Genomic DNA, 15053 nt, shown 5'->3' with positions numbered 1-15053 from the left:
TGGACAGGAATACACTGTTTTAGTTTACTGCATCTTCAACTGAGGTGAGTCAAACAGGTTAAATTATACCTTTATGGCACACAAAGTATAAACTTCTCAGTGCTGAGAATCTGTCCCACAAAACTGTAGCACTGCTAACATAATACTGATAAATGAGCTAAGACTGGGCTTGCTGACCTTTTTTGCACATGCATCCTCCAAATGCAAATGTCTGAGGATATAATAGCCTTATGTCCCTAATTTATTCAAAATTATTTGCTTCCATTAGAGTTTTCTCATATCTCCTCTTTTTGGTTGTAAAGATAAATTGTCTTAAGAATAAATTCCATTTAATTAAACTATAAAATAATCTTCTATACATCACTAAAGCAACAGATTTATTACAAGGGAAATATATGTAATTTCAGTCTACCTTGTGTGATTGCTTCCATAGTCAGTTTTACAGGTAAGCCTTTTCTTATTTAAAAGATTTTATTCCAGTTCTTGTCTTGGCCCAGAAAAGAATTCTTATGAAATGTTAGTCATCTTTATCACATATGTATTCCAAGTTCAAAGCTTCTGTGATGCAAACACAATGCTTCAGTATCAAGCATTTAAAATGGTGTATTTTCTTCCAATTAAAAATCACCGGGATTGAGAACTTTATTTAAACAACATATATCAATACACACGCATTTGCCACAAAGTAGGAGCAAAATATAACTTGCTTGTTCTATCACTATGATGACAATTTCTTCAAGGAAAAAGAAGATGGGGTTTGTAAATTTTTTTGCTTTGGCACATAAAAAGCCGATTAGAGATCTTTTCAGAAAACAGTTTTTCCAATATCCAAAAGTTAAATTCTCATCTCAATATTCCTCTTCCCCTTGAAGCTCTCATGTTTGCAGTTTTGTCTTAGAAATTGCGTTTTGGTTCCCATTATGAAACATTCTCTGCTATACTTATCTCTCTTTATCAATTCAGTTAAACCAAAGCAAACACTAGTTTTACATTAGTCCTAGTACAGTTGTTATTGTTGATGTAAAGAAAGCAAAACTTGATAAGGTAAGGAAGTGATTTATTCCCCCCCCCCACCCCACCCCTTATGGACAATGCAGATATTTGCTTTTACTTGTAAACAGAAAATGCTGTTTTCATTCAAAGATTCATCAATTTTGATATGGCTGGATACAGTTGCTAAATACCAATCTAAGATTTCTTTCAAATGTTTCTTCCAAAACCAGTAACATTAAAATTCATGTTCTCTGCAGGGGAAAGAGCAAGAGAAGAAAATCAGCCTAGACCTATTCTACTCTGTACATCATTTTCAATAAAAGAGTTATTATAATACCACATGCCTTCAACAGATTGAGATGCATGAAAATATGTATAAAGGGGACATTTCATGGAGAGTTACTTTAGCCTAAGGCCATTTATCTCCCTAAGTTTCCTGTTTGGTTGGTTTGGTTTTTTATTTAAGTCAACTTAAGTTCCTGCCCTAAAATCAGGAACTTAATTTAGACTCTGTGAATTGCACACTGGAGGAACTTCTCTCTTCTCAGATGATTACAGGGGAAGCCCAGGGAGACAAACTTCAGTAGGCTAAAATTAACCTTTTTTTTTTTACATATCCCCCTTTCCTGAAATGACTGACTTCAGATTATCTTCCAAATAAATTGCTTGGAGCAGAGGAAGGAATAGTGGGCTCAAGAGAGATAGCTTCTATCCTTCTCTTAATTCTTAATTTTATTGGCTAAGAACTTAAATTCTTAAGAATTAAAATCTTAATTCTCTTTATTAGCCTTCTCTTCTATCCAAATCCCAGGCTGCGGTCATTAGGAAACCATCTCCCCATTTGTTTTGCCTCACAAATTGATAGAAATAAAAAAGCTAGAACTAGAGTTCCTAGGTTTTCTGTGAACATTTAATCTAAGTTCCACTAACCTTTTTCATATCCTTCCTTTATTTCTTCTTTGTAATAAGTAATGACTGAATACAAACAAGTAACACTTGCCAAGCTAGCTTAACAAACAAGATATACAATGTCTATATCTATGCAAAAAATAAAACTAAATCTAAAGATAAATTAATACCAATGATGCTGTTTGATCTGTGTAAATAAGATTGTCAAATCATGCTGAAAGTGTTACTAAGGTATGTAAAGATTTTTTCCAACAGAAACTTTTTTGTTGTTGTTAATGTTTCTTAGTTAGAACAATGTTTATTTTAATTTCCATGGCACTTAATGGCAAATTCATTTTCTAAGTGTTCCCTTCAAGTGTTTTGTTTTTAACCCTCTTGGAGGAAAAAAAGTATATTTTTACAGAATGAAGAGGATAAAGTTACTAACTGAATGTACCATTTTTGTGTTTTTGTTAAATATTTAAATTTAAAGTCAGAGCCAGCTATGACTTTTTCCAAAATTCTCATTATCCATTTAACTCAGAAATAATTCTGAACAAACAACAGAATCTAGAAGATAAACAAACAGGACACCTACCATACTTTCCATAACAATTCATTTGCCAACCTGAGTAAAAGGTACCACGCTTTTCTGTCACGCATGTGAAAGAAAAAACCACTTCAATTATCAGTGCATTTTAAGCATACTTTTGAACTAAGTTGAATAAAAAATAAAATTTCAATCACATAGCTTCTTTTAATTATAACCAATACATTAACTGAACTTTGTACTGCAGAGCTTCATGAATATTCAGTGAGAGTGTAACCAATTACACAATATTACTACTTTTGGTATTAAAAATTATATTTTCTTTTTAAATTTTTTCAGTAGACTGGAGTAATGGAATGTTATTTAGTTTACTCATCAGGTTCATTCTCTGTCTTCATTTGTATTCCTACAACTATAGGCAATTTTCTCTGCAAAGGCATGCAGAAGTTATTTGCTCAATTGACTTTCACAAAGCTACGCATCTGTAACCCTTATTATGATGGGTTAATATTCCTTAGGGACGTATGTATATTGAAAACATGCTGAATAAGCTTTGCATTAGTACATTACTCAACCTTTATAACTGAGCAGAACACTGAAGTTTCATCAATTTAAATCATTCTTTCATAGTGCAAATACAGCAGAAAATACTAGAACCGCGTGTTTCAGAAAGTGAGGGATGCAACAGTTTGGTTCTGAACTATTCAGGAGATCTGGTTCTTCACTGTATATTTTCCCTATGTAATGGTGCATCTTTAATTACATCCTGCAAATATTTTGGGAAAGCTGAGCTTTTTTTGGGTTTTGTTTGGTTTTCAAAAGATCTATTTAAGAACCTCAGAACATTCAAAATACTAGCAACATAATTCTGCAGCTTTTTCAAATAAACACTTGCTAATATAGCTAAGGTTTACCACTGTGAAGAAAAAACAATCATTCCCCAATGCACTTAAGTGAAACTGGCCACTGTATCTTACTGCTTCACCTGAACTGTTTATGAGCTGTTGGTATTATATAATACTGCTTCAGGAGAGGTCATAATTATCAAATTCATGATAGTAAAACTCATCATATTATCTAATAGTAGCTGTCTGGTCTTCTGCACTTCTGAATTAAATCTCACTTTTGTCACATACCCAAACCATATTGCACTTTCAGTTAGTAAGAATGCATAGTTACATACAGAGTTTTATGACATAACTTCCATCCCTGAACATCCATCTAGGCAGAGCATTGAACTCAGTGGGAATTATGATTGAGAATTATGGACAAAGATATAGCTTTTCAATATTAGTTAGGCAATCCAACAATTATTTTAATCTTCCAGTTCACTAACTTCAGTTTCTGATCTGGACTGTAAAGGATTAACATTTTCACAGACAGTAAGCTACCACTGGTATCCTCAATAGAAGAGTGTACGAACACAGAAATGGGTGTTATATAAACGTTTTCTTAGCATTCCCTATCTTCTCATTTATAACTTTTATACTATTTTTATGAACAATTTAATCAAAATTTAAAAACTAGCAAATGGCCAACATACATGTTAATCAAACAAACAAATTACTGAAATATTTTAAAAAATTGTCATAACAACAAGTAGGTAACCTATGTAACAAGACTCCTTTTAACTTCACTGGATGAGACCTGCAAATGAGAAATTAGCCCAACTGTTTCAAATAACACAAGTAAAATTTAAAATGCAACCAGAAAGCTAGATATTACTTATCAGAGGAATTTAAGGTCTGGGACTGTCATGGTCAGCAGAGCACCCTGTAGCACAGGTGAAGAAAGGATAGTGAAAATTCAGCAGGCTGATGGTTGGAATGCTGTAAGCAAGAGCTTCCTGTTTTAAACATAAAAAGAAACAAATGTAATGTTATCTAGACAGAAAAGGGTTTTTGTTGTTTAAGCAAAACAAACAACTACTCCCAAACAGATAATCAAGCAAAGAAAGAAAACAGGATGTTAACACAAGTAAATTTCTTCCAACTAATCACAGAATAATTAATCAGTGCCTAACAGAAAAAAGTATGTTGTCAGTTTACTTAAGAACAAATGAGATCTTATTCTGCCATTTTTTACTGAAGTTAACTTCAACAAAAAGGGTCTTTAGAAATTTTTAAAGTGAGGTAAAGGAAGCCAGAGGGCGAGTTTAACAGTATCACCATCTATCTTTGGTTTCGTGAGCATCTGTTTAGCATTCCTGCGTCTCCCAATGTTATTTAAAACCCATGAAATCAAGAGAGAGGAAAAAAAAAGTACACGATCTGATCCATAAAACCAATATTTGCATACCCTGAGTAATCTTCAGAGAGAGAGTCCAGTATTTTGCTGTATATTTTCAAGAAAAAACTAAATCTATGACAGGTGACTAAGAGAGTACCTAAAGGAGCAGGTGCAAGTGAGCAGTGTCCGTGATGTGGAACTCCTGGAGTTTCATCAACCTTAGAGCTTGCATATTGACCTCGTATATGCACAAAGGGACATCATTAGTGGAGAAACCACTTTAGATGCAAGGAAATTTTCAGAGAAGGGATTCTTGATCCTCAGCTGCCTTCTTCAAATGACCAGAAAGCAGATGAGGGCTGCTGTCTCTGGATATTACTTTATTCTCCCTGGCTGAGCTTCAAAACATCTGTTACATAAGGAAAGTCCAATTAGAATGGCTGTCTCTACCCGGCCGGCTGACATTTGTTTGCCATGGGAAGAACCTGTCCACTAACAACATTCCCATGAGCCTGACTGACATGCCTGAAGAGCAGACTCAGTAGAGTCTATAGCCTGTTCCCAGTGACTGCAGAAACCTCCAATCTTTTCCCTCTAGGCATTGCAGCCTTGATGGAAAAATCTGCAAAATAGATGGTCTGTTTTACAATCTAACAGTGCTCTGCACTGCTTTGGAAAGATGACAGACATATGGACTGCCACCAACTATTAGAACTTAGTGTGAAATCACAGATTTATCAGCATGTAGCTTTCATGATCTGTTTCACACACTATTTTGGAAAAGTTTTCCAAAATAAAGTTAAGATATCAGTGCACAGACAGTTTTGTAACCCATGTCTCTCTACATTAAGAAACAAGTTGTTTCTAAGTAGCTGAGGTAACAAAACCTGTTCTTCAGGTATTTTATTTTAATGATTTTGCATCTTATCTCCCTCATCATAATAAGCTCACTTGTCTCCTGATCTTCTGCCAGTCTGGAGGGACAAGAGACAGCATTTGCTGTGCCTGGTTTTGAGCTTCACATATGCCAGGTTGCCAGCTGGCAGATCAAACAGAATCAGTGATGATTTCAGCTCAGAGTTGAGCTTTTCCCCCTTAGCAGCACTAAGCTGGATCTCTCCTCTCTTACCACACTGCTGATTTTCACTTGCAGGAATGTGATACTTTTGAGATCCTCTCTTGCCAAATTCAACAAGTTGGACAAGTTCGAAGGCTACTGGGAGGGAATGGAAGGCAGGGAAGAAGGGGGAAGGATAGTTGGCTGACAACCAGAATAACAGCACAATCTTTATTCCAAGGAAAACAAGACCAAAAATAGATTTTGGAAAGAATAAATGCATAGCTAACACTTTAAAGAAGGCTAGTGGACAATAAACAATGAGAAACATGTCTCCAACCAATAGCCATGTAATTCTTTTTTCCTTGAAAAAGGCTTAAGCAGTCATGTTGTCTGTTCAACTCTCCCTCTTCCCCCCCTGCACTGCAATAACTTTTGAAGCTGGTGAACAGTTTCAACCAAAGCTGACCCAGGGAATGGCAGGTATCAGGCACTTTGCATTTCCATGGCAGATGCAAGTTCAGGGGTACAGCATCTGAAACAGAGACTATACAGAATAGCTTTAATAAACTGATGTTGCAACAATGGTGGTGAGGGTGCTATATGTATAGGGGACAGTTCTAAGGAAAATCAGGTTTCTGTATTTCAAGTGTTTGACAGTTTCAGGAAACATAAGCTACAGTTTATAAGTTTCACACATCTCCTCCCATTGTCTTCTCTTCCTCCCCAATTCGGTTATTCATATAACCACACATTGTCAACGGTAAAAGTTACATTATTGTATATGAAGCACAGATATGCTAATTTTACAGGCACACTATGTGTAACCACAGAAGCATCTCCCATGCTTGACATAAAAGATAATCACTGGAATTATAAGAAAAATTTAACAAGTATCAATAAATATTTACAGATCTAACATTTGGACTCCTTTATGAGATCTGTTAAAAAACCAAAACCACAATCAGTCCTGTTGATATTTTTGTTTAAGAATAAAGGTGATTGTCCAGTGCTCCATGCAGAACAGTTGAGAAGGAAAGTTAACAAAGGATCCACATAGAGGTTGAGAAAGACACATGCTTCCATGCACATGGAAGTTTGTACAGTTATAAAGCTACAAACTGTCAAATTTCTCATCAGTTAAAACCAAAATTGAAATATTAAAATTAAATTCCAAAGATGCCCAAAATTTATTACAGAAAAATACTATGAGGTTGCAAATACAAGCTCTTCTGTAGTAGAAATGAGAGCTGTTACTATCTATGTAACATTGTAACTCTTACTTTGAGAAAAACTAAGCCACATCCATGGCAATAGTTTATTCACACTTTTTACAAAATAGACCCAAACATACTTAGAAGTATTAGACACTTTAGGTGTGCCCTCAAACTACAGAGCACAATAGTGCCTCTAAGAATCACTTTACCTGTATGTTTACCAGCACAGTGACCCCTGAACAAGAACATTAATCGCTATCTAACAACTGAAACAAACATTAAAAATATGTATTTCTACTACCGATACATTCTTGGTATCAGACTTCTCAAGTGGACTTCAAAGTATATGTTAATGAAAACAATGAAAACATTTGAAAGAATTATGTGGCTGCTGTGGATTGCCCTATTCAAACCGAACAGCACACTGCTATGCAGTTCGAGCCAATCTCATTTGAACCTTGAGGATTCTTCAAGCAATTAGGAATAAACAGAACAGTTACATTGCTTTCAAAGAAGGTTCCAATTTTTGCAAGTCTTCTTTCCCCTAACTTGTTGCTCAGTAGAAGACAGAACAAGGCATAGAAATGCCTGAAGTAACAATTCAATTCCATAACTGAACTTATAGTTGCCAAAATAACGTGCCTGCCTTTACTTGCCATGTTTTATGAAGGAAGTTGAATTTCCTGCTGTCTTCAAGAAGCAACTGAATGTTCAAGGCTTTAAGCCCCAGAGAGATGCTAAGGATTCCATTAGCTACTACTTAATTTCTTTTCTTTTTGATAGCAGGGTTCCCATAGCTGCCTCAGGAGCAAGGGCATTTCAGACTGTTATAATGTTACATTGAGGAAATCTACACAGTCCGATGCACTCTGTATGCTGATTTTCACACTTGATATCATGAGACTGGAGGAATTTAGAGAAAGGTGAACATTTTCAGCAACTTCTCTTGCACAGAAATGCAAAGTTGATTGAAGTATTGAACTATGTCACACAAGTCACGAAGAAGCAACTGAATTAAGTTGGGATCCAACTGCCCTTTTTCACACAGCCACTTTGGGATTTATACCATTAGGCCACAATTTGCTCACAGATTTGAGCACAGGGCTCCTAGAACTATGTGGCAACTCCACCTCTAATATACTGAGCATCTTTGTCATATTCTCAGTCCCACAATCTCCCTGTCCCAGAAAGGGCTGTTAATGCACTGTGGCAATTTGTACATCATTTTTGAGATTTTTATTGCTATAGCAACTGAGTGTAGGCATTTAAACATAGCAACAGACTTTTTATAGCACTTTCTTGGATGTCAAAATGGCACGTTGTTTTATTTTCTAAGCAGATGCTCAGAAGATAAGTACACAAGATGAATGCTCAGTACCCACCTCCAAAAGGAAGAAAAAACCTCCCAACTTCACAGCCTCTGAATCATATAAGCAGAGAAGTGTAAGGCATATTGTGAGTCTAAAGGATTTTGTTTTGAGAAAGTATATAATTAATTACTACCTGAGAACAAGATCAAGTGAAAAACTTTGTTGATTTGTGCCCATTTTGTAAGAAGATGTGCAAGAAATTTACAAGGTCATACTCTGAAGGAAAAAAAACCTTTTAATCAACTCTGATCTTTACTTGTTAAGCAACAGAAAAAAGGAAATTGTTTTCATATTCAGTGGAGCCAGATTCTCAGGAGGGATCAAAATCCACTGAGACAGACCCTTAGTTCACGCACACGGGCAGAGCTCCACACATTCCAAACACAGCAACAGTGATTTACAAGAAGTGAGTTTGACCTGCTATGTGGTTTAAGGAAATACAATTCATCATTTTCATAACATGAAAGGCTACTTTTCTCTGGTATAGTATTTTTCTTGGGTCCTTTAAGTTCTGTATCATTTCTACAAGTGAGCAGTGAAAAACACCACTTGGTGTTTAATGTAATTTCTGAACACAGTCCTAGACATGGAAATACCAAGCAGCAACAGGACAGATTTCCTGGGGGATCTTTAGGTATTATTCACCTTTCTGTTATGGTTATATGTCAGCTTTGTATAGAGTGGGATGGTTGATGTTTGCCATTTTACCAACAAAACACATTTAAAATCTGTTAAACAGGAAATGTCGAAGACTTTAAAAAATGAATCCAACAGGAAATGTCAAGAGCTTCTTATAAGGGTATAGGGTTGTTAATATCCCAGTAAGTCTACTCCATTAGCACACAATATATGAGTTTTGGAAGGGATGTTTTAATGCTGTGTTTTATGCAGGAGAGATTTGAAACAGGTCTCAAAAGCTCAGCATGCAGATAAAAATTGAGTTTTACATGTTGAGGTTTTCAGATATATCCCACAAATTCTTTCTCCCTGTCCCTCACAGATATTTCCACTTAATTCCGTGAATAAACACAGAGCAGTTTTCAAGTCTCCTAATCTTGCTTTAAGTATCTAAGATACTTAGGAATTCTGATACACCCGCTTGGTTTTCTACAGTCTCCTCCACTGACTACCACACTTACTAAAAACAGCTTTTAGAGCAATGTTGATAATTATACCTAGAAATGCTGATAATGATACCTGTCGAAGAATAGGAATGATGTTTATTAACTCCAACAGCTCTCAGGGAAGTCAAGAAGATAGGCGCAACTATAGTTGCATAGGGAACTAAGCACAATATTTAGATTTGCTTACAAGATTTGTTTCCAGTTTGAGATGATGTGCAGAACGCCAACTTGATTTAACACCTCCTCTGGGCACAAACTCCACCCTAGGAGTGGCTAGGCCCCTAATCCTATTGTGCAATTTTCATGAGCCCAGAGGTCAGTCACATTGATTCACTATTTAAAAGAAAAATATGGGAAATTAATTGGCTGAAATTATGAAGCATGTGTGCATTTTTATACATTGTTAATTTCCCTTCCTCTCCACAAGCTCTCCTTCAACTTAGTGTTAGACATTTTACTTACAATTTTTCTATTCTGCAGTTAGAACACAGTTCAGCACAGCTTTGGAGGTTTTAACAGGAAATATTAATTGACATCATGCTCTATTATATTCTACTACCTGCACGCATACACTTCCTTCTAAAAAGGCCTTTTCAGAGACATTTCAGAGAAACTAGGGGAACGTTTGAAAATGAAATAGTGGATTTTTCTTTTCCCAAATTTCAGAAACAGATCTCATTCTACGGATCCTACCATTTGTTTGTGCATCCCTCTAAGTCCAAAATGAGATGGGTGAAAATGGACCAACTGCTTCTACTCGTTCTCCTAGATCTCAGACTATTATTTTCCGCTAACTAACATAGCCTTTACCTTTGTGGCATTCACCAAGAGCCTGATCTGGCACCACTGAAGTGAATGGAAACTTTGCTGATGATTTAAAAAGCAAAGGCTCAGAGCCAAATTCCCCATGTATAACTTACAAAACATTCTGCAGCATTATATAAACAGTAATAATTTTACTCTGAAGGCAAGCCCCTAGCCCAAAGCAATTGCTGTACTTGACCCAGCAGCACAGAATTTCTACCACATGTCCATTTCCAGGATGCAAAGCTTTACAACTGGTAAGAAAAAAGTGTGCAGCTCCCAAATAAAACACGGCCGCACCGCCCTCCCTCCCCTCCCCGCCCCCCAGTTGTTATATCAACTTTTCATTTGTGCTTTTTGCAGAAATTGCATTAGTTGGGGGAAGAAACTTTCAGGTTTACATACATACTTGACTTACATCACCCGTCAAGTTTTCATGTTTCCCTCCCTGCCCCTCTCATCCTCCCTCCTCCAAACAATTGGTGTTAACATATAAAAAAAATTAGAAAAATCTTATTCCACATGCCTTACTTGTCCAAACCCACAGGTTTACAATATTACAGGTCCCTGATGAATTGTGATACCTAAAGACTCTGGGTTTTGTACATTTTAAGGGCAGGTAAAAGTTCTAGCAGATGGTAAGGTATTCTTCATTTCAGCTATTAGTTGGGTGGTGGTGGCTATTGTTGCCAGTTTTGTTGCTGTTTAAATCTTTCAGATACTTAATATATTTGGTAATTCCTATGTAAAACTGAATTTCTCTTCCAGATTGTAACATTAATGATAGACACATTGAAATAAACAAAGTAAAGAAAAATAAAAAAAAGCCTATTAGACCTACCTACTGAAGAGGATTAAATGCTGGATTGCTGGTAGAGCCCAAGCTCTCCAACAAAACCTATGGCTACAAGTCCACTTGCCCTAAGTATCAAATTCCTCTCTCCTTTTCAGAATTCTTAGGACCTCCTTTCCAGGGAGGGAAACTGAGCTATTATTTCAAAGTGCTACCATAACACTCACAGTCTTAGTTCTCCATAACATACCACTACACGTGTACATAAGCAATAATTCATGTCTTGAGTCACTAGTTTATAAGCTTACAAAGATCCATCACCCACTCAGATTTCCTTTCTGTCAGTGATACCGAGATCCAAAATGTCTCTTTGACCCACTTTTTAAAGGAAGCACAAGTGGAGAACACATCACAAGGAAATTCTTCTGCTTAGTGTACAGGAAGGCTGTAAGTTAGGACAGAAAAGAGATCTCTCTGCCCACAAATGCCTTGGATCTTTAAATAGCCCACAAGCCTTGAAACAGCAAGGCTTCTTCTTTCCCCTTGCACTCACAAGCCATTTGATGCTTCTTTTTCCCGGACTTACACATTTCTCTAACAGCAGCAACTAAATGAGGCAAGAGAACTCCATGACATGTAGGAACGTACACATATGACCCTTGAAAAGAGAAGCTTTCACATCTGTCTCTTCTCAGTACCAACTCCCTATCCCTCAAGTTGCCATACTCTGTCTTATCCAACTTTTCAAAAAGTGATTTGACACCATACTATCATTAAAAACTATCAGAAAATAGATTGAGCCAATGGAGGATGGAAGAAGCTGGTGTTAAAGATCAGAACTATGAACCTGGCTGCTAGATAATTAACTTCCACTATTTTGGTCCCAGATAAATAGGATTACAGTTATTAAACCTGACTTGGACATATAAACAGATAAGAGATAGGGAGGGGTACAGGTTTCATGTCCACAGCCAATTTAGAGCTTAATCCAGAGGGATGTAAAGCAAATGGATTTATATAAATTAAATACATTGATAATCCTAGGTACTTTATCATAGCGCTGATGTTAACACACAATTTTCACAATGTACAGAGCAACCTGTACTTTTTATATTAAATTACACTTATTGTCATCATAACATCTTTACTGACGATAAATTTATATATAGACACTATATAACATATTCTAAGTTACAAAATAAAAAAAGAATTGAATTGTATAGAATAAGAACAATAGTTGCTGAAATGCTACAAGATATTGTATATTAGAAATATATACTTAGTTCAGATGGGGAGGAGTTAGACACAGCTAAGTTATTCCAGTCCACACACAAAGTTAAAAATAACTTATTAACACTTAAACACCTTCTAAATACTGTCTAAAATTGCACATCTTTGCACAAGATGAAGGGATGCATAAAACATCACAAGTAAAGTAACATATGCAACACCAGCAAATCAGAACGAGGGCCTCTGGAGGCTAGAAAATACAAGAATATTAATAGAGTGAGGACTCTCTAGTACTCAGCATTTAATATATTGGATTGTTTCTTAATTTCCACTGTTAGTTCTGATAAGCTTAGACTTCTATGGGTTGTATCATTAGGTTATTAAGCTCCAAGTTTGGGAATAATTGTTGATTTGGGATGTAACTGTTGATTTAAAACATGAAGGTCACTTAGGAGATTAACCTAGAAGTACTAAACTGTTCAGTATTGATAGTCTAAAGAAAAATGAAAGGAAAATTAATTACAAGTTTTGCAACCGGATTTGAAATGTTCTAACAAGTAAGATTCATTTATCATATTCTCTTGAAACTGGATGAAGTGAACTTTCATTAAAGTATACACACCACCTACCATTTCAAATATAAATGCAGTAACTGTTCGCACTTGCAGGAACAGTCTATGCTCAGAACTCTAAATTCACCCAATCTTTGCATAGCATAAACTAAAAACTACTGGCTAATCACTCCGCAAAGATGGAAATTCACTGCTGGCGGCAGAGAATTTTTCACCAGATGAAACCATGCTATATACGATTTGAAAAATCAACTCACTAACACAAGTTGTTACTAATATGAGTAAGTAACAGAAATCTGAGTCTTCAATTTCAGCTATCGTTTCCTTGTACTGACCTCATTCTTTCATGTTGTTTACATACTGCTGTCTGAAAAAGAGCTTAACATGCACATTAGTAAGAAAAAAAAAGTGTTTTAATTTGCCAAGAAAATAGATACACTTCAGTGCAGAGTACCTACCAAACAGCACAGATAAAACTGAAGACTGAAATATCAGGAAATGTAAATATTGTGATTTTTCATACCAAAGCAAGCAAGCATTCTTTAACATTTGAAGGGTTTTCTTGTGGTTTTTTTTCTGTACAGCATTCCAATTAAACACAACTTCATGGTATTAATTTACCTCTAATAGGATTAAAACCAAACATATACTGTATAAAGAAATGCTCTGGAAATGTCTTTTTAAAAGATAGGTTCCAGGCACAAGTAGGTAATCCATCAAAATGAACAACCCCGGCACTTAAAAGCAAGCGTGTGGGAAGGGAAGTCATATAATTAAAAAAAGAAAAAAGAAGTCTGTTAAATATTTGCTTCCTTATAACATGTATTGCTGCTAACTAAGACTCTCTAATAGTTAGCACAATACAGACAACGGTATCTGTGAATCAGGTTGCCTTGAATTACTGACTACGTACCTTTATTAATCAAGTCTCGGTATAATTAACACACCTTTTTCTTTTTCATTCTTGTATATTCTCAAACAGTACATAAGAAGAACTAGGTTTCGTTAACTACACCCACTTTTTAAGCAGCTAAAATTTGAAGAAGAGGTAGAATTTGAAGAGGGTGGGGGGGAAGAGGTAGAAAGCACCAACTACTCGGTATCACAACAAGGTACTGTACCTTTAAGGAAGAAATATGTTCCGTTCTGTTTCACGGCTGAAAAAGAGCTTATTCTCAGTTATAGAGATTACTTACCTAAAACTTCAGTTATTCCTCTTTTTCCCCTCAGGCCAGCCTCTCTTTCACTCTTGGGAGCTTTTACCATTTAAGGTCAATGTTACATCTGGCTCTAGTAACTAAAGCTGAAGCAATTTTTAACTCAGAGATCCAGCAGGCTGTCTAACATTAGAATGAGAGTTTAAATTTAAAGTAACTCTTCAGAAAGCCTCTTTCTTGCCTCAGAGAATTACAGAATAAAAGGCTTTCCTATTCTGGCATAAGTACTCTGAGTACAACGCGATGCAGACATCCCATTAGCATTCTTCAAGTTCACTGCATATAAGGCTCTACTTACTCATTTCTGATTAAAATGGGCAAGTAGGAAGAACAGATGAAATAGTTCGCATCATGTTATGTTAACCCTTAGAATTTTTTACTGAAACAGCTGCTACTATTTTTCATTCTCTCCGCACACCATCACCCCACCCCCCCCGCCTTTGGTCAGAAGAGTCTAAATTAGAAAGTCAATACAAGGCATGTGAACTTTTAAAGAACATTGGCTTCAGTCCAGTCATGGGCTCTGCTCTCCACTTGCAGAATATGAATAATTCCCATTGAAGTCCACAGAAGTTGTCTGTATCCCACGAGAGAATGTAGCTACAAACAGAACATGAAGAGGGGGAAAAACCAACAAACCAACCCAACCCCAAAACATTTACCATACTATATTCAGATACCTGCAGGAGATGTAATTCAGAGCTAAGTTCTGAAACGGACATAAAACTTACTCCAGCCCTTTAGCCAATTCAGATTATTTATTTATAAGTTTTTACAATTGCATCCACAGATCCTAACTAAGAGTTCTGCTTATGTCAGGTAAAGTTGTTAAATATAAGCAAGCCAAACCCTGTTCAAAAACCATTCACAATTCAAGTAAAGACAAGAGAGCTGAAGATGGTAAATGTCAAAAAAGTCACACCAGAAAGTCTGTAAAATTATTAGATAGTGAGATTGGAGAGGATAAATTAGGGTTGCTTTAAGAGAATAAACAATAACACTAAATTTA

The 15053-nt window shown here is 36.0% G+C and overlaps 1 protein-coding gene across 16 annotated transcripts in view; it reads right to left on the bottom strand.

The window, feature by feature from the left end:
* Positions 1 to 15053, bottom strand: part of IRAG1 (inositol 1,4,5-triphosphate receptor associated 1) — a 120121-nt gene that overhangs the window by 62264 nt on the left and 42804 nt on the right. For 4 of the 16 annotated variants that reach the window (XM_054827698.1, XM_054827682.1, XM_054827697.1 and 1 more), the window contains exon 1: positions 14024 to 14307. The exons of 4 other annotated variants lie outside the window; for them this stretch is intronic. The gene's annotated coding sequence lies outside the window, so the exon portion shown is untranslated. 8 more of the 16 variants (XM_054827691.1, XM_054827689.1, XM_054827692.1 and 5 more) reach the window with 7 other exon arrangements.

The sequence above is a fragment of the Grus americana genome, chromosome 5, assembly GCF_028858705.1.
Source record: "Grus americana isolate bGruAme1 chromosome 5, bGruAme1.mat, whole genome shotgun sequence".
Taxonomy (NCBI): Eukaryota; Metazoa; Chordata; class Aves; order Gruiformes; family Gruidae; genus Grus; species Grus americana.
The sequence above is the reverse complement of the archived record's forward strand: the minus strand, read 5'-3'. Positions and strand labels throughout refer to the sequence as shown.